The sequence below is a fragment of the Triturus cristatus genome, chromosome 1_2, assembly GCF_964204655.1.
Source record: "Triturus cristatus chromosome 1_2, aTriCri1.1, whole genome shotgun sequence".
Classification (NCBI taxonomy): Eukaryota; Metazoa; Chordata; class Amphibia; order Caudata; family Salamandridae; genus Triturus; species Triturus cristatus.
Genome location: NC_140580.1, coordinates 883,048,418 through 883,074,148, shown reverse-complemented (window position 1 = coordinate 883,074,148; position 25,731 = coordinate 883,048,418). Strand labels below are relative to the sequence as shown.

Below are 25,731 nucleotides of genomic sequence, written 5' to 3'. Positions count from 1 at the left end.
GATTTGTGCCCAGTCACTCCTGATCTTCTTGAGCACTCAGGGCAAAAGTGGTATGGGCGGAAAGGTGTACAGGAGGCCTGAGCTCCACTCAAAGTATTGCCGAGCAAGTGCCGCCTTGGAAACTCCAACACACAAAACAGCGGACACTGCACATTCTCTTCGTATGCGAACAGATCTAGATCCAGAAGAGATGCGTCCGTCGCTACTGTGAGATCTGGGTGGGTAAGGGAGAGAGGTCTGCCATTGAACCACTCAAGGTCTGTCAGCCACCACTGCAGATCTTTCGCAGTTCCCTCTGAAATCTGAACCAGGTCGGCGAGATGCGATACTGTGCCCATTAGAACTTCAAGTCTCACTGCAGAGCCCGCATGTGCCACCTTTCATGGGTCACTAGCAGCCTCAGTCAGTCTCACAGGAACCCAGGATAGATGCTGAAATGTCAGTATCATAGCCTGAATATCCCAGGCTCGCTGTTTGGGATAGGCCCGAAATGGCACAGGATCCAGAACAGCTCCAATGAAAAGAAGCGACAGAGGGAATCAGGTAGGACTTCGGCACATTGATAAAGCACCCCAGCGAATGCAAGAGGTCTGCCGTCGTCTGGGGGTGGGAGACTACTGGCTGGGGCAAGCCCGCCTTTAACAACCAGTCAGTCATCAAGATAGGGGAAGACTGGGACCCCAGATCTCCGCAGATTAGCTGCGACCAACACCATCACATTTGTAAACACCTGAGGGGCACTGGTGAGCCTGAAGGGAAGCACCGTGAACTGAAAGTGCTTGCGATCCAACGTGAACCATAGGTAGCAACAATGGGCGGGCAGGATGGGAACATGAAAGTGGGCATCCTGCAAGTTTAGCGCTACCATACAGTCTCCTGGGTCCAGGGCAAACAGGACCAGAGCAAGGGTGAGCATTTTTTGAATTTCTCCTTCTTGAGGAAGAAATTGAGGGTTCCGAGATCTAGGATAGGCCAAATGCCTCTGTCCTCCTTGGGGACAGGAAGCAGGAGTAGCAATCGCTGCCTACTTCGGCCCAGGAACCCTCTCTATAGCTCCCGTGGCCAAGAGAGCATGCACTTCCTAGTGGAGCAAGTAGATCCACTGTCAGCGGATCGTATGCTGGAGGCTTAGAAGGAGGGGTAGCCTTGAATGAGAGGGAGTAGCCACTTCAGAAGATTTGCAGCACCCACCTGTCTGATGTGATGGATTGCCAGTGGTGGAAGTGATGGCGTATTCTGTCACAAACTGGCCAAGAGTGTTTCTGGAGGACCGGACTAGGAAGGTTTTGTGGTGGAGGGAATGGTGGCATGGCTCGCTTTCTGGTTCCCGGTCCCATGAGGCCGGGGTGAGCCGTATCCATGGTCCCGTAGAGGTTGCTGAACTGGCTGGACCTGCTGGGCAGAATAGGGTTGGCGCAGCTGGTAGCCCCTTCCGTAGCCAAGAAAGGAGTGAAAGCTGGATGAAGCCCTGGGGGCAGTTGTGAGGCCCAAGGACTTGGCCATGGCCCGCGAGTCCTTGAAACGCGCAAGGGAAGCATCCGCTTGGTCTCTAAAGAGAAGGGAGCCATCAAAAGGCATTTCCTTGATGTTGGCTTGGACATGCCTGAAAAAAACAGATGTTCTCAATCAGGTGTGGTGACGAATAGCCACGGTCGTGGAAATCGCTCCACCTAGTCAGTCATGTCCAAGCCACATCGGACAGTGAACTTAGCCGCGTCTCTCCTGTCGGATATAGCTTGGGAGAGTAGGGACCAGTCTGACCCTGGGCAGCAACTGTGCAACCATATCCCATAGAGGATGGGAATAATGGCCCAAGAGGCATGCAGTGTTCACTGACCGCAGCGCTAGGCTGGTGGAAGAGAAAAATTACTTCCTGAAGTTATCCAGCCTCTAGGACTCTGTCTGGGGGTGCAGAAGGGAATGCGCCTCGGACTACCAAGCTTTGGGGGGTGGGGTGAGGAAAAGTGGGTCCCCCGGTGTGGGGCGAAGGAGGCAGGTGATAGTCCTATTCACAGGTGTCCCTGTGCTGGGTTTGGACCATGCCCCCAGAAGGACGTCTGTCAAGGCCTCATTGAAAGGCAGTACGGGTTCTGAGATCGAAACACCCGGCTGCAGGACCTCTGTCAAGATGTTTGTCTTGACTGCCACTGTAGGAAGCTGTAGGTCAAGGACCTCTGCAGCCCTACACACCACCATGGCGAATGTTGCTCCCTCCTCCATAGCCAGGATAGGAGGGGAAGCATGCCAGAATCCAGAGAGGAGTCCAGACCACTGCAGTCACCCAATTCCTCATACCAGTCCAAGTCTTGCAGAGGTGGAATTTCTAAGTGATGCGGCTCCCCCTCTTAATCCTCTTCCTCCATTCCTACCCCTTCAAAATAGTCCAGAAAAAACGGTATTGAGCCGCATGACTCAGTCAGCGCCATTCTTGGCATCGGTAGACGCCCGAAAGGCTCCATGTCGTCTGGAATGAGGATCGGGGAGTCGCTGGCGACCTCGGCGATGGACAAGACACCGGGGAATGTTGCTGTGGAGGTGTGACCGGCGTCGGAGGCCGTAGGGCCAGAGCCGCTGGTACGGGAACGTTGGGACACTCCAGCTGTAGTAGGGTCCAGGCTTCACCTCCTGGTGCAGGGCGGGCTGTGCGTTATGGCAGGCACGGAGGGAAGTGATGGATGGTCTAGGCTGCAGCTCTGGCCTCGCACAGTGCCCCTGCTATTACTAGTGAGCGAGAGACGCTGAGGTGGTGGTATGGGGGGTGGTATTGGCGGCAGTGGTTTGGTATTGGTAGGGGGTAGTGGTATTGGTGGTGTTAATAAAACCGGCGTTTGAAAACAAACGGGCGGTGGCTTTAGTATAGAGGACATGTAGCACAGATGTGCTGTTATCAGCTTCAGCCCATTGGCACAGGATTATGTGCTACCTGGAATTCACATGACTTTCGCTAATCATTTCTAAATACATATTACTTGTAGGGGGGGGGAGGGAGGCCTGGGGGAGGCTGAAACAGACAAGATAATGCCGGGTTAAAGTGATTGAAAGTAGGCACTCGTGTTACGGGGCGGCCGTGCTGCTAAAAACAACACCGGTTTCAGCTGAAGTAGCGCATGTCTGGCCTGCAGTAAGAGAAACTCAAGTAAATAGTGCTTGCAGACTAAATAAAAGGTCCCGTGCAACAACCGAAGTAAAAGGGCCAGTTGCCATGGGAGGGTACAAATGAAGACAAGGCCATACTAAGGAGGAGTAACAAACCTATTAACGAATCCGAAGGCATTTACGAAAGAATGACAAACCAATGAAATTTATGGGAGGAGAGTGAGCAGCTTTGCTCCCATATTCTACTACAGCAGTCTCGCAGAGCGAGCAGCGCATGCGTACTGCTGCTAGGCTCGACTTAAAAAGGGTGTGGAGGTTGAGGGCAGTTCTCTCTCATGAATAGAGTGGGTGTGTAGTAAACGGAGGAGGAAGGGGGAGTAGCCAATCAGTGAGAAAAGGTAGGATTTGTCACAGCATAGCAAGAACAATCAAGGTGGGCAGTTGGATGTGTTCAATGCAATATCTTGTGTTACAAAGGCATATGCATGGTGGATTTAGGGGGCACAGGGGCTTTTCATAGGGCATGGCTCTGGGGGGACACAACAGGCCAACAGCATAAGGATTTTGGAGAAAAAAAAATCTGGTAGGAAAACCTACGAAATGAGCAAACCAATGAAAAGCATTCAGGTTTCAAATCTGTGCAAGAAAAAAAACAGACAAGTTAATTAAGCTGCTCTTGCGGTATTTATTTTCAACATTCCTAGACGTTTAGGACCCACATTTTCTCCATCACATACAGGTATTTCAATTACACTGTTCAGTCCTGGCGTCAAGGCACCTTCCCACACAGGCTCAAAGACAACTTTTCCAACCACACAGTGTAGCACAGACAAGTACTAGAATACACAAGGTCTGAGCAAATCTGCCCAACAACCTTTCACACTATGGAGTAAGTAGCAGCGCAAGTTCCAAAGACCTAGTAGTGTAATTACTTAATTCAACTTCGGATGCATTTCGTGCTTAGGAGTGTGCTCAGATGGCAATGGATGCAGTGTAATAGTTTTGTAGAGGTCATCTAAAAGCTTGGGGCTGTATAGTCTACAAGTGCTGTAGTATGTAGTTCTTGTCAGAGGGGATGCTCCATAGGCTGTCTGGGCTAGGGTTCGGATTGGCTACTAGGGCTAGGGTTTCCTTTTGGGTTTGGGGATTATGGCTTTGGCTGGCTGTTAGGGCTGCAATTGGTTAATAGCACCAGGTCTTTCATTGGCTCTAGGATTTAGGGTTCTGATTGGTTAGCACTAGGGTTCCATTGGCCAATACGGCAATTTTAAGCAAAGGGCTTCGGGCATCGAGGCAAGGGCAGAGAAGACCAGGGAAATGCCTTTTTGGGCCTGTTCGGGTCAAGCCTAGGGCCAGAGATGCTGGCCAATTTTCACTTATGAGCTACCACCTTCAGATTTCAATGTATACTGGACGACTACAAAGCCCCACAAACCACACCTACACACACAATACTGCAACTACACTACGGCACCTGCATTTTCACACAAAACACAACTCTGTCCTATACCACCAACCCATCCACACCTCCATTACTCTCTTCAATCCAACCAACAGGCTAACATGTCCTCTGCTCAAATGAACTCATACCTCCCTAAACTAAATACTAAACTCATATTTCCCTATAACACAACTAATTCTTTTGGGTTCAGGAGTAGCGTGCTACTCACCTAAAAGCACGTAGACTGTCAGGGATAGCAAGCACTATATGAATACAATTAAGCGGTAGGTAGTGGGCGATTTGGGCTGAGCAAGTTCACTTACAAGATACGCTCTGCAAGAGCCCACTGCTCAGTCCAGTCTACAGCTCGCGAGCCGGTATTAAAATAAATGGATTTGAGTCTGTGCTGCTAGTTAATAGCGGACACCATGTCTCTGCCTCCTTAGCCCCAGTGGTGAACAGTTAGTAGTTTGGAGGCAAATGGGGTTGCTAGATGGCCAAAGAAACTGGTCTCGCCCAGACACGGAAAACATTTGGAGGTGCAGAATGTGAACCGACAGTGCTGTACAATATGCCCCTTGCTATCCTCCTGGGTTAGTACATACCATGCAGCAGAAAAGGATCGGCGGGGCTTCAATGAAGGCTTTGGGGCCAGGTCCATCTCGGTTTAGGGTTGCTCGCATGTAGCAGTTTACCTTTCTATTTAGAATCTCCAAAGGGGATAACGAATGTCACCATTTTCAGAGGCAAGAGTCTGAATCTGCTGAGCTGCTGGAAGCATTCCACAGGGCCTCTATCAGGTCCTCCTAGTCAGGTGGTGCAGCAACAGCACAGTTCCTCTTGGTTTGACATGTAGCCAAATCTACGCATGATGTACTATTCAGCACTTTCAGCATGCATGAGCATCCTAGCAGAGCTTGACTATAGACTTGACAAACCTTGCCAAACGCCAACCCCCTGTAACATATGCAGTAATAATCAGAACTGAGTGGTCTGGAGGAGAGCAACGAGGAAACCAGTGTCTAGGAGGAAAGGAAAATTAAACACGAGCAGCTGAGATGCAGGATCAGCCTTGTGACTACCAACAGGGTCAAGAGCAACTAAGTGGTTATGAAACAAATCTTGCAGGTCAGCGAAATAGTCAGCATTGAAAGTCAACTGATCTGGCGCATAGTCAGGAATTCACAAATGCTGGTTACATGTTTGGCATGCGCAAATGCCATTCATCACATTAACACAAACCCTAATAGCGTCACATTTTCTTATCAAATGCATATAGGACATATACTGAATGTTACAAATAGCGTGATGGAGTATAGTTTTCATATGTTAAATAGTTCACCATGCATTCCAATAGAAGCACTTCCTGGAAGGCAGAATGATACACTAAACAGCCAATAGAATGAAGGGAAAGAATACTTCTCCACTAGATGGGGCCAAAGATAACTTATGTTTTAAAGGATTGGTAAGAATTCGTCAAGCACAGCTGCACAATCAAACCAGACATATCGAACAGTAAGTTACTTGTGTGGAACCCCTAGCCCATGATCAAACATTGCTGACTGTCCATTTCCTGATGTGCGCCGATATTTATATATTTTTTTTTAAAGTGTCAATGAGACTAACTTCCTGCTCTGATGCAGGCAGACCTGCAATACTAACTCAGTTCACCCCTGCATAAACGTCACAAAAGTAGGCAAAATATAAAACTGTAAAATGGCGGTAGCTTCTCTTTCAGCGCTGGATCCTTTTTAGGCCTTGCCCTAGATTGTCACTTACGAGATATTTTGTTTATTTACAGGAGGGAATTAGAGCTCTACCATTGCTTTCCACTGGTTGGTTTAGTCACAAATTCTTGCCTCTTTGGTCAGCGCATACCAACTTCACGTCTGCCTGTGTTTGCTCTGTCCCTGGAGCAGGTCTCCAGTGTTTCCTTCCATTGCTCAGCGGACAGCAATGCATCAGTGCATGTGTTTGAGGACATCTCTCCACCCACCCCCACCCCCACGTCCTGCTGGGAGTTGCTTGCCCCACCCATTCCATGATGTTGCTTTCCCCTCCTTCACAAAGGAAACAGACCCTTGGCAAAGCCAATAAATAGGTCTTGCCTACATGAGAACTATTGGCTTGGTCATTTTTTTTGCCATGTTTTACAGCAGTGCGAAAGATGTGCAGCATGGTTGAAAGTTTTAAAAAGTGCTAGGACACAGCCAGCTTTCAGTAAGTCAGTGTTTAGGGATGCCTCCTCTACTTCCAGCAATGCTGCACAACAGTCACACTGCTGTACAACATGGCTAAGAAAACTGTCAAAGCCAATAGCTTCTGTGGAGGCAAGACATTGAGTTTGGCAATGCTTGTTGAAGCCTTGTTGCTTAGAGATGCACCCTTGCTGCTTAAATAGCAATCTAACTTCTTTGCATCAGCTACATACAAGGTTCCGACATTACTAATACCAATGGACTGTATCTGGCTCAACTAAAATTCTGAACCATCAGAAGGACTAAAAAAAAAAAAAATATATTAAGTTTACAAATGAGCATGGTGCTACTCTATGCTCTTGATCAAGATGGAAAACAAACAGCAGTACTGGCGACTTCCAATAAACCATTCAACTAACTGTTGCCTTTTGTTGACCACTGCAGATTTCCATTCAGTGCGAGTTGGTACCAAAAATGCCCAAACCGTGAACGGTAAAGGAGTTTTACTTGAGTACAAACAATAAAACCTTACAGTGATGGCTCATTGGTTAACCCACTGGCAGTCTTCGAGCAAATGTGGATAAAGTAGTCTTTTGCAGCTTTACAATCTGTTAGAGCCGGAAGCCTGGATTAAGAAGCAATTGCGTACAAGGAGTCACAGAAAGCATCACTTCCAGTGAAAGGGTTAATTGGAGGATACAAAAACCCAGTCACCGAGAGGCAATTAATCCCAAGGCAACAGTGTTTGTGAACTAGGAAGGCGCATTTAATTATTGGCTTACACCCTTTCAATTATGTAGTTTAAACATGCAGCCATGTGTAGTAACACTGTCATACATCTGTGTCCTACGCTCAGCCTTACGAATTTTGGCAGAGATAAACCACTGCAAAAAAGACTGGTATACTGGAAGGGCAGGCTGAAAATGTATGTTTATTTGGTGAGTAGCGAAGTATGACTTGATAGGAAAGTCTTCGACAACGTGTAAGTGCTCACTGTACACAGTGCATTAACAGATCTGAGCCCACCCCGGTATTGTACGAACATCCCTATCGTGACAAACTCAAAGACAATAGATTAACATCTCAAATGGCGTAAACTAATGAAACAAAGTTAACTGTGTCTAGATACAGTTATGTAGGTGCAGACAATAGGAGGCAAGGCTCTTCTCTCGTCAGACATCTTGGAGAAGATGGAACACAATCCGGGAGCACGGACTTCATGGTCTAGATCCACTGAATACAAACGTTACATTGTAGATTGCCGAGTAAGTTTAGATAATCCTCAAACTGTCTTAACGAGCTAATACAAAGAAGACAATATCAGCCTTGATCATGAACCTGATTTGAAGCACTAACAATGCTGAACCCCCTTTTACGAACGAGTAACATGCCACTCAAACCACCTATCATGATTTGCCTAGCAGAGATTAAACAAAAAAAAAGTGGTTGCGTTCACTTTATGTAAAGATCCGAGGGGCTCATATTCATGCCAGATATAAGGATCCATCAGGTCCATAATTCGTCAGAAATTAGAAAAAGGATTTTAAAACCAAGAGTAAATGGGTATCATACATGAAAGAAGTAAAATCCATATTATATTACCAAGCATGGTGTTACATTTTGAAAGGTATTCAAATTACATGATGAAATTCTCTAGTGAAGAAAATGGAACCCTAAAACATCATATACTGATTGAGAAGTTGAGTTTACAGTTTTTCCTGAATTTGTCAGGGTAGGTCATGAAACTGAAGGATAGGACATGGTGAACCCAGGACGAGGACCTAACCAGCCAGTAGGCCTCTCCAAAATGGGCTAGTAACCAAGTACATAGAAAATCACTGCTATCAACAAATGTCAATTTAGGGAACTACACAGCAATTTGGCACAAAGCAGAGTTTTACTTCAGCTCCACGTTTGGCTAGCCCAATTGATTTCAGGTGATAGGATTAAAAAGAAACATGACAAATAAACCATTAAGGAAAGTGGAGATAGCAAAGATTTGCTAGTATCTAAACATAAAAATGTATCTCAAGTTACATATTGTAAATGATATGGAAATCAAGCACTTACCATGTTCTAGAACTGCGTTTGAAATGTCACTAAAAAGCCCATGCACCCAACTACATGTCAAGGAAATGTTACTCATGAACAATGTACCAACTTAAAACGCCAAAAATCCACAGTAAAACTACATTTTTCAAACAGACCTTACGGCAACTGTTATACCACGTACAGCAGATTCAGTGTGAGAAAAGAAAGTGTAAATGACAAAGCTTTTGCAGTTTAACTCTGCTGCAGAACGAGAAATGGATAATTATGTAGGTACAGTCTGATTTAGTATCGGATATTAATTTATCCATGTACGTTAGGCTCAAACAGGCTGTGACTAAACTGTTCAAGAGCTATGTTTACACCATCATAGCTTAATGCCTCTTTTGAAAAGTGTTGAATAATCAAAGAATCCGGACTTTCGAAAAAATCTGATCACAGCGAACAAATTTTATATGTTGATGACCTTTGACCGGTAATAAAGTAAGAACTTAAAATATACATAACAAAAATCATATGCAAACACTTGAAAATGACACTCAGACCTGTGTGCAACGCTTATCAGTATTCAATTGAAATTAACACGAGATGGTGCAAATTGTTGACGCGAAGCCTTGGTCCTCGAAGTTTTATGAGATAAAGCATACACATCTGAAATGAAGGCCAGCTATATTAAACAATCAGAAGCACGAGTAGACGTCAGACTTAATGTACCCAACTCCAAACAGGAAAGAAACTTTGAATTTTCAACTAGGATAGATGTGGCATACAACCAAAACACTGGAGTGATAATTCAGTCTTATCCCTACGATTCTACAAACAAAAGGGTGCAAAGGCTAGGGGTAGATATGGCTTAATGTTCCTTACCCATACTACCCCAACATTGAGGATTCTTGGTGTATTAATGATTCGGGTACAACACTGACTGAATGAAAATTCAATTCATGATAAATCACTGACACCTACACCCCCACTTGAATTTACAATCCATTAAAACTTTGATTCAACTCCGAACCAATAGAAGATAAACTGAAGTGACACGAGATTCACTTGCAACTAAGACCAGGGGGTTGGGGGGGGGAGGAGGGGGAGAAAAAAAAAGAAGAGAAAAAGCCCATACCCGTCCACCCCCCAAAAGACCACTCTGCCACTTTGTATTGTCTTGTGCGGGAACCCCCTTAGATTTAAAAAATATCCTAGTAATGAAACCAGAGCTTGAAAATGCATGGGTAGGAATTGCAAAGCATAGAAATGCGCCCATCACAGTGAGCCGTTACTGAAATAAGTGATGCAGCCAAACAGATTGCACATTTCAAGCAAAGTAAAGTCAATAAAGAGCAAGTTGGTTAATTGGAAAGTAAAGCAATACAAAAATTAATTGTGAAGAGTTCGAACTTTGTCGCAGTGCGGTCTTAACGAGGAATTTTTAACTGTAGTTAAAGCAGAAGCTGTACGTGCACAATTTAGATGAAGAAAATTAAGCTTCATATCCATGCTGCCCAACCGGATGAAAAAGATTAATTCAAATACGCAGTCATTAAACAACTTTTTAAACTAAAAGATATGAAATAAGCTTGATTGATTGGGGAGAGGGGGGCAAAGAAATAACGTGCTAAATAAAGAAAATAAAACGTTATCTTAAATTCTTCCAGAGAAGGCAGATTTTTTTTTTGATTTTTTTTTTATAACAAGCAATTGACATTTTCTAACCAATATTTTATAACCAGAGAACATGAATATACCAAAAAATAAAAAGTTGCATTACACAGATACACACAGGTACTTACAATAATTTTTTCTCTGCTCCCACAACATACAATATTCAGTCTCAAAAGCTCCAGTGTCTTGATGCAGGGTTTACGTGTGGGTAGGGAGCTCATGTCCTCTTCCCAATGTCATTTTTAAGCTCCCAGAGTGTTGAATCAGCTCAGTTGCTCTTTCAAATCCGGTTAAGACAAAACCTGCTGAGAGTCTTAAATTGTACACTATCCTCCTGACCCTAATCTGAAGACGACTCTTTACAGGTAACCATGCTGTTAGATAGTTCAAATAGGCACATTCGAAGAGCAGTGCCACCACCGCGCAAAACTACTGTTTTCCTCTAAAAAAAAAAAAAAATGAATCGTTTAAATGGTCATAAAACCACATAAATAGTTATAAATTATTACATTCATATGGGTTTAAATCTGAGTCTAATCCCACTGGGATTTTAACCTGCAGTGCTGAAGGCGTCACTCTACAGAAGGGTGTCCACTCTAAACTAACTACCCAAGTGTAAGTGTAGAAAAAGGTCTACTACATTTCGTTGGATACGGACAACTGTATGCGTTACCTTCGTTCCGGACGAAGTTAATTTTCAATTTCATTTACCGGGATAAAATATGTTCTTAATGCACACCTGTAAATTGGAAGTTCTTCTACAAACTATGGACAAAAATAGGACTTCAAATGATCCATTTAGCTTGCAGTCTAGAATAAAAACTCACATAAAGAATACCACGCATAAGTATTTCAGCGCCTAGAAAACCAAGGCAATATATGATCTCTGCCTGGTAAACAGTGGACTACTGGGAACTGCTAGCAAACACTGCTCAGTAGATTAAAGGCAACAGAGGCGAAGTAATATTGTTCCACACTTGAGGACTTCTGATTTCGCGTAATGCTTGAGCATATGCTGGAAGTTGCATGTCATCAATAAACACATGTAGAAGACATTGTTAAAGTACCAGCTGTTCTCAATTCACAGACCCTCTAAACAACTTAGGGAAACAGTTCACACAACTATTCTTTAAGAACCGTTATATTGAGGTTATGCGATCAAGACAAATGGCTTGAACAAGAAATGGCATTGCACTGGACTCATCCAGTGGGAAAGCAGACTACGTAATGATGCATCAAATTAAAAACCGACAGGTATTTATTTACCTCCAAAAGTCAGTTATTGGACGCTAGGGTAGGTGGTGGAGGCAAATTACAAGCTTCAGTTTGAAGGCTATGGTGCGACAGGCAACATGCTGCTGCAAGGCTACATACAAAGTACACGGTTCGCCCCATGTATTAACAAAATTATGGACAACAGGAAGAACAAGCATTTGCAATGCAATAGGTCTCGCATTTGCAAGAGTTTGAGCTATTTGCTTTGTAAATGACAATGTCTTTTATTTATGTGTTTGGAAAACCTACAAGTGGTGCGTAAAGACGCACTTTGTACTTATAGTACATAGGCACCGCTTGCAGGTTTTTAAAACAAATAGGCATTGTCATTAACAAGAATAGCTCAAACTCTCGTAAATGTGAGACCAATTGAATTACAAATGCTTGTTTTACCATATAGGGCTACTCTGTAACCTCCCATTGCCATTAGTGCAATGTTGCCTCAAGGGTGGTTCAACGGATGGTTTTCAAAATTGCGCTGCACGGTAATCCCAAAACAACAATACTCTTGGATCGCATTTAAATAGACTACATGTCCCAGCATGCCAAGTGTTATTGGCTAAAATAAAAGACCTGGTTGAAGCGGAACCTCAAACTCGTTGATGGAAATAGACATAGCTGCAAATTACATTTTGTGTCAGTTGCAGTGTATTCCGTCAGGTTGATTGGTAAATGGTCTCTGTCCTTACGCTCCAATGAATGCACCAACATCCCCCTTCCTCCCTCCCAGACAACACTAGAATCCTTCAGAGCCCCTGTAACGTGAACAGATTACCGTGAAGCGTGTCCGTGCCTTAGGCAAGCTGAACGGGGGCGACATCGTGGGGCGCACTCCCTGTCTCCGGTGCAGATGGTGGCGAAACCAGAAGTCAGGCAGCCTTCATTGGGACGTGGGCGGGGCCTGCCAAAGAAACAGGAAGGAACCGCTGGAGAGGACGTCCGGAACCCTGCAGGCTCCATGCTGAAGTCCCGGCCTCATCAGAGGGACCGGGCGAAGAGCGAGGCAGACTGCATGGCACCAGAGGCAAGACAGGGCTCCCGAGTGGTGAGGAGAGCCCCGCGGCGTGCTGAGGAGACGGCCAGGGAACCTGCAGACAGAGGAGAGACGCCGAAGTCCTGAACCAGCCGGTGAGTGAGGGCTTGGCTGGATGCATTGCCGGCACCTATTCTCTTAGTGGACCCGCCAGAGAGCAGCCCGCTCCATCATGGGGGGCAATTTTGTTTACTTGCTGAGCGCCGGTGAGACATGTCTGTAAGGCGCACGCTGAAGGACACGCCATGAGCGTGCACATGGGCTGTCCAGGCGCCATGAGATGTGCATGCGTATGGTGCGAGCAGGAGTTGAGAACGCCGCGAGCTGTACGCGTGCACATCTCCTGTCTTGCCATACGTGTGCACATGTCCTGTCCCCGTTCCAAACTAAAGTCAACAATAGATCTCGCTAGCAACAGCGCTGCTAGGCGAGACCTAAAGAGTGAGGAATCCAAATGAATGCTCAGATCTTCCTTCCCCCCTCACCCCCCCGACGAACCAAAGAGTAAAAAAAAAAAAAAAAAAAAATATAATAATAATAATAATGCTGCTGCTAATAATGCTAATGCTGCTGCTGCTAATAATGCTGCTGCTGCTAATAATGCTGCTGCTGCTAATAATGCTGCTGCTGCTAATAATGCTGCTGCTGCTAATAATGCTGCTGCTGCTAATAATGCTGCTGCTGCTAATAATGCTGCTGCTGCTAATAATGCTGCTGCTGCTAATAATGCTGCTGCTGCTAATAATGCTGCTGCTGCTAATAATGCTGCTGCTGCTAATAATGCTGCTGCTGCTAATAATGCTGCTGCTGCTAATAATGCTGCTGCTGCTAATAATGCTGCTGCTGCTAATAATGCTGCTGCTGCTAATAATGCTGCTGCTGCTAATGCTGCTGCTAATGCTGCTGCTGCTAATAATGCTGCTGCTAATGCTGCTGCTGCTAATAATGCTGCTGCTAATAATAATGCTGCTAATAATGCTGCTGCTAATAATAATGCTGCTAATAATGCTGCTGCTGCTAATAATGCTGCTAATAATGCTGCTGCTGCTAATAATGCTGCTAATGCTGCTGCTGCTAATAATGCTGCTGCTGCTGCTAATAATAATGCTAATAATGCTGCTGCTGCTGCTAATAATAATGCTAATAATGCTGCTGCTGCTGCTAATAATAATGCTAATAATGCTGCTGCTGCTGCTAATAATAATGCTAATAATGCTGCTGCTGCTGCTAATAATAATGCTAATAATGCTGCTGCTGCTAATAATAATGCTAATAATGCTGCTGCTGCTAATAATAATGCTAATAATGCTGCTGCTAATAATGCTGCTGCTGCTAATAATGCTGCTGCTGCTAATAATGCTGCTGCTGCTAATAATGCTGCTGCTGCTAATAATGCTGCTGCTGCTAATAATGCTGCTGCTGCTAATAATGCTGCTGCTGCTAATAATGCTGCTGCTGCTAATAATGCTGCTGCTGCTAATAATGCTGCTGCTGCTGCTAATAATGCTGCTGCTAATGCTGCTGCTAATGCTGCTGCTAATGCTGCTGCTAATGCTGCTGCTAATGCTGCTGCTAATGCTGCTGCTAATGCTGCTGCTAATAATGCTGCTGCTAATAATGCTGCTAATGATGCTGCTGCTGCTAATGCTGCTGCTAATAATGCTGCTAATGATGCTGCTGCTGCTAATAATGCTGCTAATGATGCTGCTGCTAATGCTGCTGCTGCTGCTGCTGCTGCTGCTGCTGCTGCTGCTAATACTAATACTAATACTAATACTAATACTAATACTACTACTACTAATACTAATACTACTACTACTACTAATACTACTAATACTACTAATACTACTAATACTACTAATACTACTAATACTACTAATACTACTAATACTAATACTACTAATACTAATACTACTAATACTACTAATACTAATACTACTAATACTAATACTAATACTAATACTACTAATACTAATACTAATAATAATAATGGTAGAACGAAAAGGCTCAAATCTTTCATACTGTGAGCTCACTGAAGATACCCGCTTTTGTAGCACTGCTGCCACACAGCATGGCTAAAACAAATTAAAAACAGTAAATAATAAAAAGGCAATGCTAATGGGTTTAACAAAACAAAATTGCATTAGTGCTTGATGCGTCACAGCGTTTGTCACCGGTTCTCTTCCCGAACCGGTTGTCCTCTCCACCACTGTTGCCCCATGCCCCAACCTATCCCTGTTTGTTACGAGGAGTAGGTCAGAGAACGAAGCAACACGGTGGGGAGGGGAAAGTGAGGCTTCACTGAGGGAGAGCAAGAGAGAAGGATGTGGGTGTGGAAGGGGACACAGAAGAGGCCGATAAAGCATTCCTAAAGCAAATCGGTCAACAAAGAGGGGTCTAATGGCTTTCCCAATGCTTGGTTTTATGTACCACTTGAGTGCCATATGCCACTTATAACAGTATTAAAAACAAGCATTTACAATGCAACGGTCTCGGCATTGTTAAAGTTAGAGCTATTGGCATTGCTCATGACAATGCAGTTTCTTTAAATGTTTTAAAAACAAAAACAAAAATAATGTCATGAGCAATGCCAATAGCTCTAATTTTACCAATGCCGAGACCATTGCATTGTAAATGCTTGTTATATAGCGCGATCTTGACCCGAATCCAATCAGGTATCGGAGCGCTTTACACAAGCACCCGTTGCGTTACATGAGGACACACATTCATTGTTTTGTTAGGCACAGGGAGATTAAGTGATTTGCCCAGAATCACAGGAGGTTCAGCGTCATTGCCAAGACTCGAACCCAGTTCCCTGGCCTAGCGCCCTAGCCGTTAGGCCAACTCCTGGTTACCTGCGTACTAGAAACAAGTTTGTGTTGAAATCTTAATTATGCAGCAGATTGTGGGTTATGTGACCAGTCACCAGTGCTGCAAATGTACATTTATGTGGCTTAGCACCAAGAAACAGTCTGCGTGCGCTTTATGGAGCATCGAAAACATAACATAACGTGGACAAAGCAGCGGCTGCAGAACTCCAGTGCCCTGGGTGAGTGCAGCTCACTGAAGCCTCCACTCCCACCGCTAACCCAGTGACGTCACTCGAGGCCCTGCTCCTACAGCCCCTACTACCCCGTATCAGCCTCTGCCACCCCCGGCCCCAGCCACACTCACCCCTTGTCTGCCCGAGGTGCGTCTCTTGGAGCCCTGGGAGAACATTCTCCTCGGGGGTCTCCCCGCTTGTCTCGTCGCTGGGCCCCAGGGCTCGGCGGCGGTGTCTCGGGAGCTCCTCGGAGGCAGGGTCTGTCTGAAGGGGGTGGTACAAAAGACTGTGTGACTGATCTGAAGTCCTGATTTGATACCCTTATTGTCAGACTATAACAGGCGGTGCTGAAGAAAGTTACTCTAACCGATTGTTCACATCGATTGGATTACAGTCATGTCAATCTATTTGTAATGAGAGCGGTCTTTCTCACTAGATGATTGACAGCAGTGGTACCCTGTCAAACGGTCGATTCAGTCAGTCTGCCCTCACCTCCCACGACACTATTACGGGTGTAGGCATAATTCCGTGAACCAATAAAAGCAGAAGTTTTCGTTTCGTACGGGATGGATTAGAAGACTGACAGTGGGCGTTAAGTTTAGCAGAACTCAGTAACGTGAGACAGACTTGCTACCTAACCGGAATGCGAGACTGTGGGTTGTTCCTTTTGCCGGTTCAGTTGAAAGACCGAAATTAAGCCAATGTGAAATGTCTGGCCTGGGAATCCCCGGGGGAGGCGGAGACCGTAGGTCCGTGACGGGTCCGAGGGCTGCTCGTTGTGGAGGCTCATCTTTTTATGTAGAAGGCAAACATATTGTGTTAAAAAATGCGTCAGACGCCGGGACACCACCGCCTTTCTCAGAGGCAAAGCAGAAATGCCTCGGAGAAAGGCAGCGGCGGTTTCGGATTCGGGGGCGTGTTTTGCTGTCATCTCCTCCAGCCATTGGCTGGAGGAGATAATTAGACTTTCTGCAAAAAACACGCCCCCGATCCGAAAAGGACGGGGTCTGATCGGAGTGACGGGACCTCTTCTCCAATGGCTGGCCAGCATTGAAAAGGCCAGCCAATGGAGAACAGGGGAGAAGAGGGGCGGGTTCAAGCCCCTCTTCTCCAAGTCATTAAATCTCGGATCGAGACTGCGCAAGCGCAGCCTTCGAGCAGAGACCTAACAAATAGCAGCTGCATTATGCTATATTTCGTATACAGGCATGGTGACATATGCACAAATAAGTCAAAAGAGCTACCACAGTCATGGATGCAGGTGCACATTCACGTTATAGCGCTTTTCTTTATTCGCCATTCCTCCACAGCGTCAGCAAATAGCAATCGCAGAGCCAATGGGTCAAAAGAGACCTGGTTCCTTTTTCAATACGTGAAAACCTAGATGGTGGTGCTTTGGATCACATGCATGCCAACATAGCTCCCTCACAACGATTGCATTGGTTTCAATGAAGCTAAGAGGAGGGAGCGGATATTGATTCTTTCATACGAGTCGTTGGCTCCTGGATAGGTGTCTCATGCATAAAATATTTTGTATCTACTGCACATTACGGTGGATATTTTGCTGAAATTTTCAAATTTCACTGCATCTGTATGCTTAAAGAGAATTCATTAAAGATAAAAGTACAATCCCTCTCGGATCGTGCAGAAGCATTGTTTATAAACAAGGACTAAAATGGGAAGCAAGAAACCACTTTAAACATGGAGGCTTATCCCATAGACTACCACAGCAAAAAATGGAAATGACTTGCTTCCATGCCACTCTCTCTTCCATTACGATGCCTCCGTTGCAACCTGGCCATAAAATATACTTCAACACTTCGTGTAAGGCACAAGCAACGTTTAACCGTTCAATGCTTGAGACTTCACAAAACATGCAATTGGTATAACAACGGATAAGACCATTTGTACCATGGCATCACCACAGGAAGAGACCGCAGCCTCGAGTGATGGAGAGATAAGTGTTTCAGTCCGTTTGTAAAGCCTATGGTTTCTACGAAGGCTCAGCATGATTGGCAAATGTCCCACGGCACAACCTGCCGACTTGTGTTTAAGGGTTACCAGATTCTACTTTTTTTTTTTCCCAAGCTTTCCCGTTAAAGTCATAGTAGAGCTAAGATTTTATTCACTGCCTTGACTTCATTCATGCTGTAAGAAATCTAAATGAATTCACAGCAACACCAACAAACTGTTTTTTCCTCTCAAGTTCATAAATCATGCATGGGATAGTGGGCTATTCCACTCTCCTTAATGTCAATTATTTTGCCTTTTGAAATTCGCCAAGCTTCAATGATGAAGCAGCATCATAAGAACTTCCAACAGAAACAAAGTCTATAAGATGTAGCTACAGAACTGTGCACTTGGGTAAAAACATGTGCAGGAGACATGCAGGACCCCAGTATGGGAATGACAACACAAAGAGGTAGAAGTGGCTCACACGATCGCACTTCCTATTAGAAGAACAAATTTGAATGGGTTGTAGCAGATAGAATTTGTAATACGTAAGGGGAATGGTACTATTTGATAGACACCCTGCTACCAATGGTGTCAGAAACAGTGATTGACTAAGAGGACCCACGCTCATAACATGCATGCAAGAGCTATCACAGAACTCTAAGTAGTTCAGTAATTCAATTTAGTCCAATGATGCAGGATCATAATCAGTTCACCCAAAGTCTTGTTGGTGTGAGACTTGAAATCTTTAGTAATAAAGTGGCACAAGTATTTAGTCACCCACGTGACTTCAAGGCTCTTGATATGATTCCATCAAAAGCATTTAAGCAAGTAATTTTGTCCGCCCGACATTCTGATTCTCGTCTAACATTTGATAATAAATCTGCAACTAAAAAAGGGTGGCAGAGACCCTACTTGGGACTGGAGATGGATTTTATGCTGGTGACGGCTCAGAGACCATCAATGTGCACCACGATCTTCAAGCAAGGTGTTATGCAAGTCACCTGCTAGCAAACAGTTTGTGGCCCCAAACATACTGCTTAAAGCCACTGTGCTACTGCATTGGCTATGCAAGAAGAATGCAGGGACAGGGCAGAAATCAAAGATTCAACGAGGTCTCAGGGCTGGGACTCACTAGAAAACATACTGCAGTACATCATCCACATGAAAAAGTGAACTGGAAAGGGTATGCGTAGATGCAGAAAAGGAGGGTGTGCTAGATCTGCTGCAAGCATGAGCTGACTGAACGTACTCAAAGCTCTGGCAGCTTCTGAAGGAGTTGTCATGCCAGCCACTAGGTTAGCAGATACACGTAGAAAATGGGAATGTGCCAAAACCTAAAACCAAGCTCCACCATCTAAACCCTGCAAGTTTACAAGAGGTCTCACAAGTCTGGCGTTTATAGGGTGATTGCAAACATTGTACGAAATGCTCATTAAAGCACTTATTTGTCTACTTTTGCACCTCTATTTCCTCACATTTAGCCAACCACTAAATTTTCCAACCATTGTAAGCGTTCTTCAGATTGCACTATTAACATCCGCTTCCAATACTGTATTGGTCTTGTCACTCTGCATTCCATGCACTTCAACATCTTACTGACGCTCACAGAGTAGATCTTCACTTCCGCAAATTGAACATACAATGTCTTACATCATCAGAAGGCGGTGGACTGGCTTGGCAGTTCGGCCTATATTGTCCCCAAGAGGAACAGAGTGAAGACTGATTTGCATATGGCTAGGTCTGAACTGGGGAGGGGAAGTGAACTAAAGAAAGATGATGAATTCAACCCAGATCTGTGACTGAGGGAGTGTCTGAAAAGTTTCAGCGCTCCGTCCAGCATCTCCTTGTGTTTGCTTTGTTCGCCTAAAGTTGCAAAGGTATGCCCAGACGTGGGTCCCTTGCTCATCTGGACACTGGATTCAAGCTAGCCTGGCTGATGAGGGGTGTTACACCAAAAGCGGCCCCAGGATGCTTTTTTACGGTCCAGGGAAGACCTGGCTTAGCAGGTCGGGCTGGACTGCTGCAATGAGGAACAGGGTCGAGACTGATTTGCATATGGCTGGGTCTGAACTGGGGTGGTGAAGTGAGCTAAAGAACTACGATGGATTCAACCCAGATCTGAGACTGGGGCAGGTGTCTAAAGTTTCAGCACTCCGTCCATCTCCTTGTGTGAGCTTTCTAAAAGCGCCATTTTTAAAATTGTAATTTCAAAATAAGAATAGCATTAAAGACAGTTTTTAATTACAATTTCCTAGATAAAGCACGAAATGCTAGCCTGTCCCTAATCAAAAGATAGCACTAATTAAATGTAATAAGGCAACCCAATGTTACCATATGTGACAGGTAGGCCTCACAGTAGTGAAAAATGTAGGAGTTTTCCAACTCCAGGACATTTAAAGCCTAAAAAGGTACATGTACAATGCAACCCATCATTTGGACTACCTAGGGTATATTGTATGCAATAAAAAGGGAGCATAAGGCTAGGTGGGGATTATATTGCAAAGTTGAATTGGCAGATTAAAACTGCTTTCAGGCTGCAATGACAGGACTGGGATATGTTTTAAAGGGCTACTTACGTGGTTGGTACAATAACTTCTACAGGCCAGCTAGTAGCATTTAATTTACAGGCCCAGGATTATGGAGTATACCGCTCCACAATGGATTTATAAGTAAAATAAAATATGCTAATCAGGTGTAAAGAAATTTTACCATGTTTTAGTGATGGAGCACAAGCTCTTTACCACTGATTTAGCAGTGGTAAAGTTCCCCGATTCCGAATGCAAACAAAAACAGATTAGGCAAAAGTGGGAGGGGGTGAAGGCAAAATGTTTGGGGGGCGACACTGCAGAAAGGGCAAAGTATAACACTTATGCAATTACTCCACTGACACCGGAGACGAGTGAATAACCCCGTACAAGAAAAAATAAAAACAAAACAAAATTTCACCACTTAGGATACAGGAGTGCTAACAAGGAGAGAGGGGCAACTGCTGCATGTACCATATCTATGTGAAATTACCTTCATCGGCAGGGCCTGAGCACATGAAAGCAGCAGAGTGAAAAAGGTCCAAAAAGGGGAATGGGTTGGGGGAGGCGGGTGCATTTGGCATGGAGGTAAATTCCAGGCAGTGATTGTGAAGATTCAGGAAAGAGGGTCAACATTCAAGAAAAGTTGTACTTTTTACAGACTGGGTAGGTCAAGCAATAATATAAAAGTAAATAGTCTGTAAGAACAAGTCGAAATAAGTTTCCGTTATCTGCTCGGTTATGTATTGTACCGACCAAACATCAAGATGCAACTGGAATTATTTAAAGATTAAAAACTTGCAAATATGCACACTAAGCATAAATCTGAAAGCGGACAGTTGTCACGTGATTTTGCCACTTTACTAAATTATGGTACCCGAAGCAGTGCTCTTGTTTAATGTGGACTTCCAACTCAGTAGTACTACTAGAGGCAGTGACATTTTGAGTAAGTGCTTAAATCAAATTTCTGAGATAGTGACTTAGTCTCGGTGGTAGCTTTAAGGTACAAGCACTTGCAAAGCCAACACGTTTGATGTGGACATGCGAGTATTGACGAAAGTAACTAAAAACCCTACTGCAGCACCAAACAATTAAAATAGGATTACTTTGCACAAAGTGCATGTATGAGAAGGAATTAAATGCGCAATTCTAGTGTATACCTTGCAGATGTAAAATAGTCCCCTATGCATTACAAAGTAAGCAGTCAATGCAAACAAAACCAATAAAAATAAGGCAAGACTAAAATACTACTGTGCTCAAATCGAAGAAATGATTGACAATGTCTCACGTCAAAAGCCTGAGGTTCCAGAGGCAAAGAAGCTACTTTCTAAACAAGAAATCCCCGCCTGTTCACTTCAATTATACCAGGGATCTGCAAAACAGTCCATCATGAGGCCCAGTGTACACTATAAACCCCAGGATCATGACCCATAACCAAATCGCCTAATGTACTAGCCCACCTAGCACAGGAAACTATCCCACTTAGAATAGTGCACTGCCACCAAAGCACATTCAACTACAACCTTAGGCACATTGAATCAACACCACCCTCACAACAGTGCAACGAAGCCTCTTGCAAAATGCACCACCACTCACTGCTTTGTGTAACTCCATCAATGGTATAGTGCACAAACAGTACAATAAACTACTGCCTCAGCACAGTACACTCCATACCCCTTCAGAACAGTGAACCAGAATCTGTGGCACCAAGTACCACACCCACAAGCCATTGTGCATCATTACTTTCATGCGACCTAGTTGTCCCCAGTTTTTAAACAACGGTTCAGGCAATGCATTTGAAAAACACAATTGCTCCTTTCTAAGTGCTAAGCCCTCCAAAATACCTTCAGTTCTCGTCAACGTTTCACCTTTGCAGAACTTTTTAGCTCATCATGGACTTTTAACGCGAATCCTATGTGTATGTTTTTGTTGAAAACGTGCCTGGGGCTGTGTAAGTGACCAAAAAAGAAATCAGGTTTTTGGGGTAATTTATATAAATTACATCATTTATATTTACCCACATATAAAGAATCGTATTACATACAAAGCTGCCAACAACGTGTGAATTAAAGTGAATTGTGATCAAGTGAAATGGTGTGATCAGTGACACAGTAAGTGCATGATATGCACAGAGTAGTTTAAAATATATACTGTTTAGGAGAGGCCAGGATAAACACAATGACCCTGCAGCTCTATACAATTTCAGTGTTTTGCGAGCGGGCCTTGAACTGGACCAGGCGGTAGCATCGACATTTCAACCCTAAGAGCGCGATGTTAAATCATCACAGCAGGTCTTCATCAGGACTGGAATGGGGGAGAGGGATGGCAGCCTAATGTTAACCAGAGATACCTGGTGTGGCTCAGGTCAGGGATGATCGAGGGCCCATCCGGTTATTATCGAAGTGGATCCTGTGGTGAGTCAAATATGGCTGCGAAGGACGCAGGATGATATGAGCGTCTGTAGGGTTTAATGAATAAGATTCCGGGAGATTTCAAGTACACGGACAGTAGGAACTCCTGCCGCTTGACCGCATAATGAAGCCATATTTGACTCTCAGGATCCACTTCAATAATAACCAGATCATCTCTGACCTGATAATAGAGAGGAGGCAAGAAGGATTTGGAACAATTTAAGGAGGTCATTCAGCAACATTGGAACCAAATGTTTAAAAACATTAGTGTTAACAATAATTCTGCAGAAGGCACGAAGTAAGAGCAGAGGCCCAGGCACCAGTTATGGAACCAGGAAGAAAAGCAATAAAGCAAGTATGTTAAATGAAAATAAAAGAAAAATCCAAGGTTACAGACATTGTGTGGAAGGCTGCAGGCCTTTTTGGTTTCGATGGCAGAAAGTGAAAGTTCTAAAATCTCCGAAGCTTTTAGTATCACTGCATGGCATCACTACCTCAGGTGGAAAGGGCCCTGAAGGAATTTCATTGCAATATCTGGTGATTTGTTTAACTCACAAGTGACGCCCGAGTACCATGAAGTCTGAAGGAGCAGCCTCACTGCTATCATCAGTGTCAATTCTAGGTAGCTCTTCCAGAGGACCAGTCACTGCCAAACACATTCTGAATCATCTCTCTGTACCATTGAAACTCAGAGGCCTAGAAACATTGCTGGTCTGTCAGCACTTGTTGGCTTTTCTCCAATATCTATATAAAAGGTGACCCTGACTCCAACAAGGATCGGTCCTCTTGTATGTTGTCAGATTTGGGGTCATAACGGAGCCAACCTGCAGAGAGGCCAGGGGTCAGCACCGGTTGTGATGTCGGGAGGTGCTGTCTGATTGGTCAGAACATCAGGTGCTGTCTGATCGGGTCAGAACCTCAATGTTTTCCAGTGGGGAATACAAAAATCCAGTAGATTGCTAATTTTTCCTGAAATTGGCATATACTAACCGAAACAAGTCTGAGGAGGAGCATGTGCTGGCAGGAGAAATACCAGCCCACAGTCTAGTAAAAGTTGACTGCACAAATCATGGGTCAGGGGCCATGACGTACATATTAGCTGCAGGACATCCAATTCTACTGAAGTTCAAACAACTATTTTACAGCCTGGGAAAACCAAATAAACCCCCCCCCCCCCCCCAAGTAACCCGGCACACCAATAATGCGTTTGTGCCATGGCACAAAATTAGAGGGCACCCATACCTTTACAAAAGGGGGAGGAATAGGAGGATGTAAGCCTGTCTAACAGATTGTGGTAGTTGCAGAGGAAGAGATCAACAAAATTCACTTCAGTGTAGACATGTGAATACCAGGACAATGGGAGAGAACGACCTTTGCTAGTGCACATGAGCTGTCTCAATGGAGCAGTTGTCTCAAAATTAGAATTCTGCCACCATGCTCACTAACTTGAGTTGAAGTAAGAGCCTAGATTCTGCTGTTGAAATTTTAAATAAGCAATGAAAGGAATGTCTTAAATTACAGTTACAATATCTCATCTGGGCAGACTCAGAATATGACAAAACCAACTGGAAGTCTTTACTAGACTCGGGCTTCTCATTAAATGCAGACCAATGTGAATTTGATATTCGTTAGGTACGTTCACATAAAAGGAGGGCGACTGAATCCAGTCAGTCAACGCTATTCATGAAACAAGAAGCCTATCCAATGTACAAGGCCTTCTTAGGAATGGCAAGTGATTGGGATTACCAGTTTGCAACAAAAAAGTGCACCCATGCCTAATTGGACTAAAAAGGAACATATCTTCAGCAGACGGAGGAATTCGAAGATGCATGCAAAAGAATAGACAATGCTGCACTTGCAAAACAAAGTGCCTATTTCGATCATCTGCTGCGGGTTCTTAGCTGCTACTAGTCATTGATGACTTTTCTAGATTACTCATTGTTTGGCGGGTCTCTGCAATGCTACGACTGCGCTTCTGGGTGAAAGGTTTACTGAATGGGGAATACCAGTCGCATTGAATCAGACGTTGGGTCACCATTTAAAGTAACGGAGCTCCGAAGTTTAATGCAAAACATGGGACTCCAACAGCCGGGAGGACATTATGCTGTTGTGGCTAAAAGCGAACTATATTGCTAAATGATAAATTGCCACAATTAAGAAAGCAAGTTTGTAAAGTATTACGAGACTATTAGGCTGCACCGAACAAACAGAAAGACCCTTTCTGTGTTAGGAAAGACCAATCAAACCAGGCTTCCACAGTTTGAAAGAACCACATTTTCTGAACAAGATATTGTAGTGGAACTGGACAAAATATGCGGATATGAAACGTCACATGAAGGAATAGGGCATTAATACCAGGAGACTGGGTATACTTTAAAAACAACCTCAATTAAGGACAAGCATTGACAATGCAGATAGGCATGTCTTTAAAAGAATGTTGCATGGTAGGGTGAAGAATTACAAGTAAATGAATATGTATTTGTATAGAAGCAAAGACCTGTAAAATGATATTGGTTAAAAATGTCTAGTGAAAGTTGCACTGTCAAGCCAGGCCTAAAGGACCATGTAGGTTAATGACTGCCCTCCTCCCATTTGTGCTGCTGCCAGAGAAAAACAAATTACCTAGTTATGCAAGACACTTAAAGTAGCATTACAATGTCATGTGTGTGCCCCTGAAAGTCCGACTCGGGCTGCTGGATAAACAAAATGATCACAGCTGTGTGGAGGCCAAGTACTTTTTTGTGGGAGCACACTTCGGCCCATTCAAAAAATACACTCCAGGCTTCCTACATGTTGGCGAAGCCAAGGCCCCTCTAGTAATGCTCACATAATTGTCTAGCGACAGCTGCGCTGTCAAGCCAGACCAAAAAAAAAAAAAAAAAAAAAAAAAAATGGATGTCCCATTTAGAAGCTTCCCACTGCAAGTGGGAAATAAGCAACACGTACGGGGAGCGAGTGTAAATATGCAATATGTACGAGGAGCGAAGGGGAAATCTGCTTGAATTGTACTTTGTAAATTGTAATATGCTTGTAACCTCAGAGTTG

General features: G+C 44.3%; 1 protein-coding gene across 2 annotated transcripts in view; it reads right to left on the bottom strand.

Moving 5' to 3' along the window:
- Positions 1–25,731, bottom strand: part of GNB1 (G protein subunit beta 1) — a 319,936-nt gene that overhangs the window by 199,804 nt on the left and 94,401 nt on the right. Inside the window, exon 1 of one of the 2 annotated variants that reach the window (XM_085609358.1) lies at positions 10,572–10,643. The exons of the other annotated variant lie outside the window; for it this stretch is intronic. The gene's annotated coding sequence lies outside the window, so the exon portion shown is untranslated. Of the gene's footprint in view, positions 1–10,571; positions 10,644–25,731 lie in introns of those variants that run through there. 2 annotated transcript variants of the gene reach the window in all.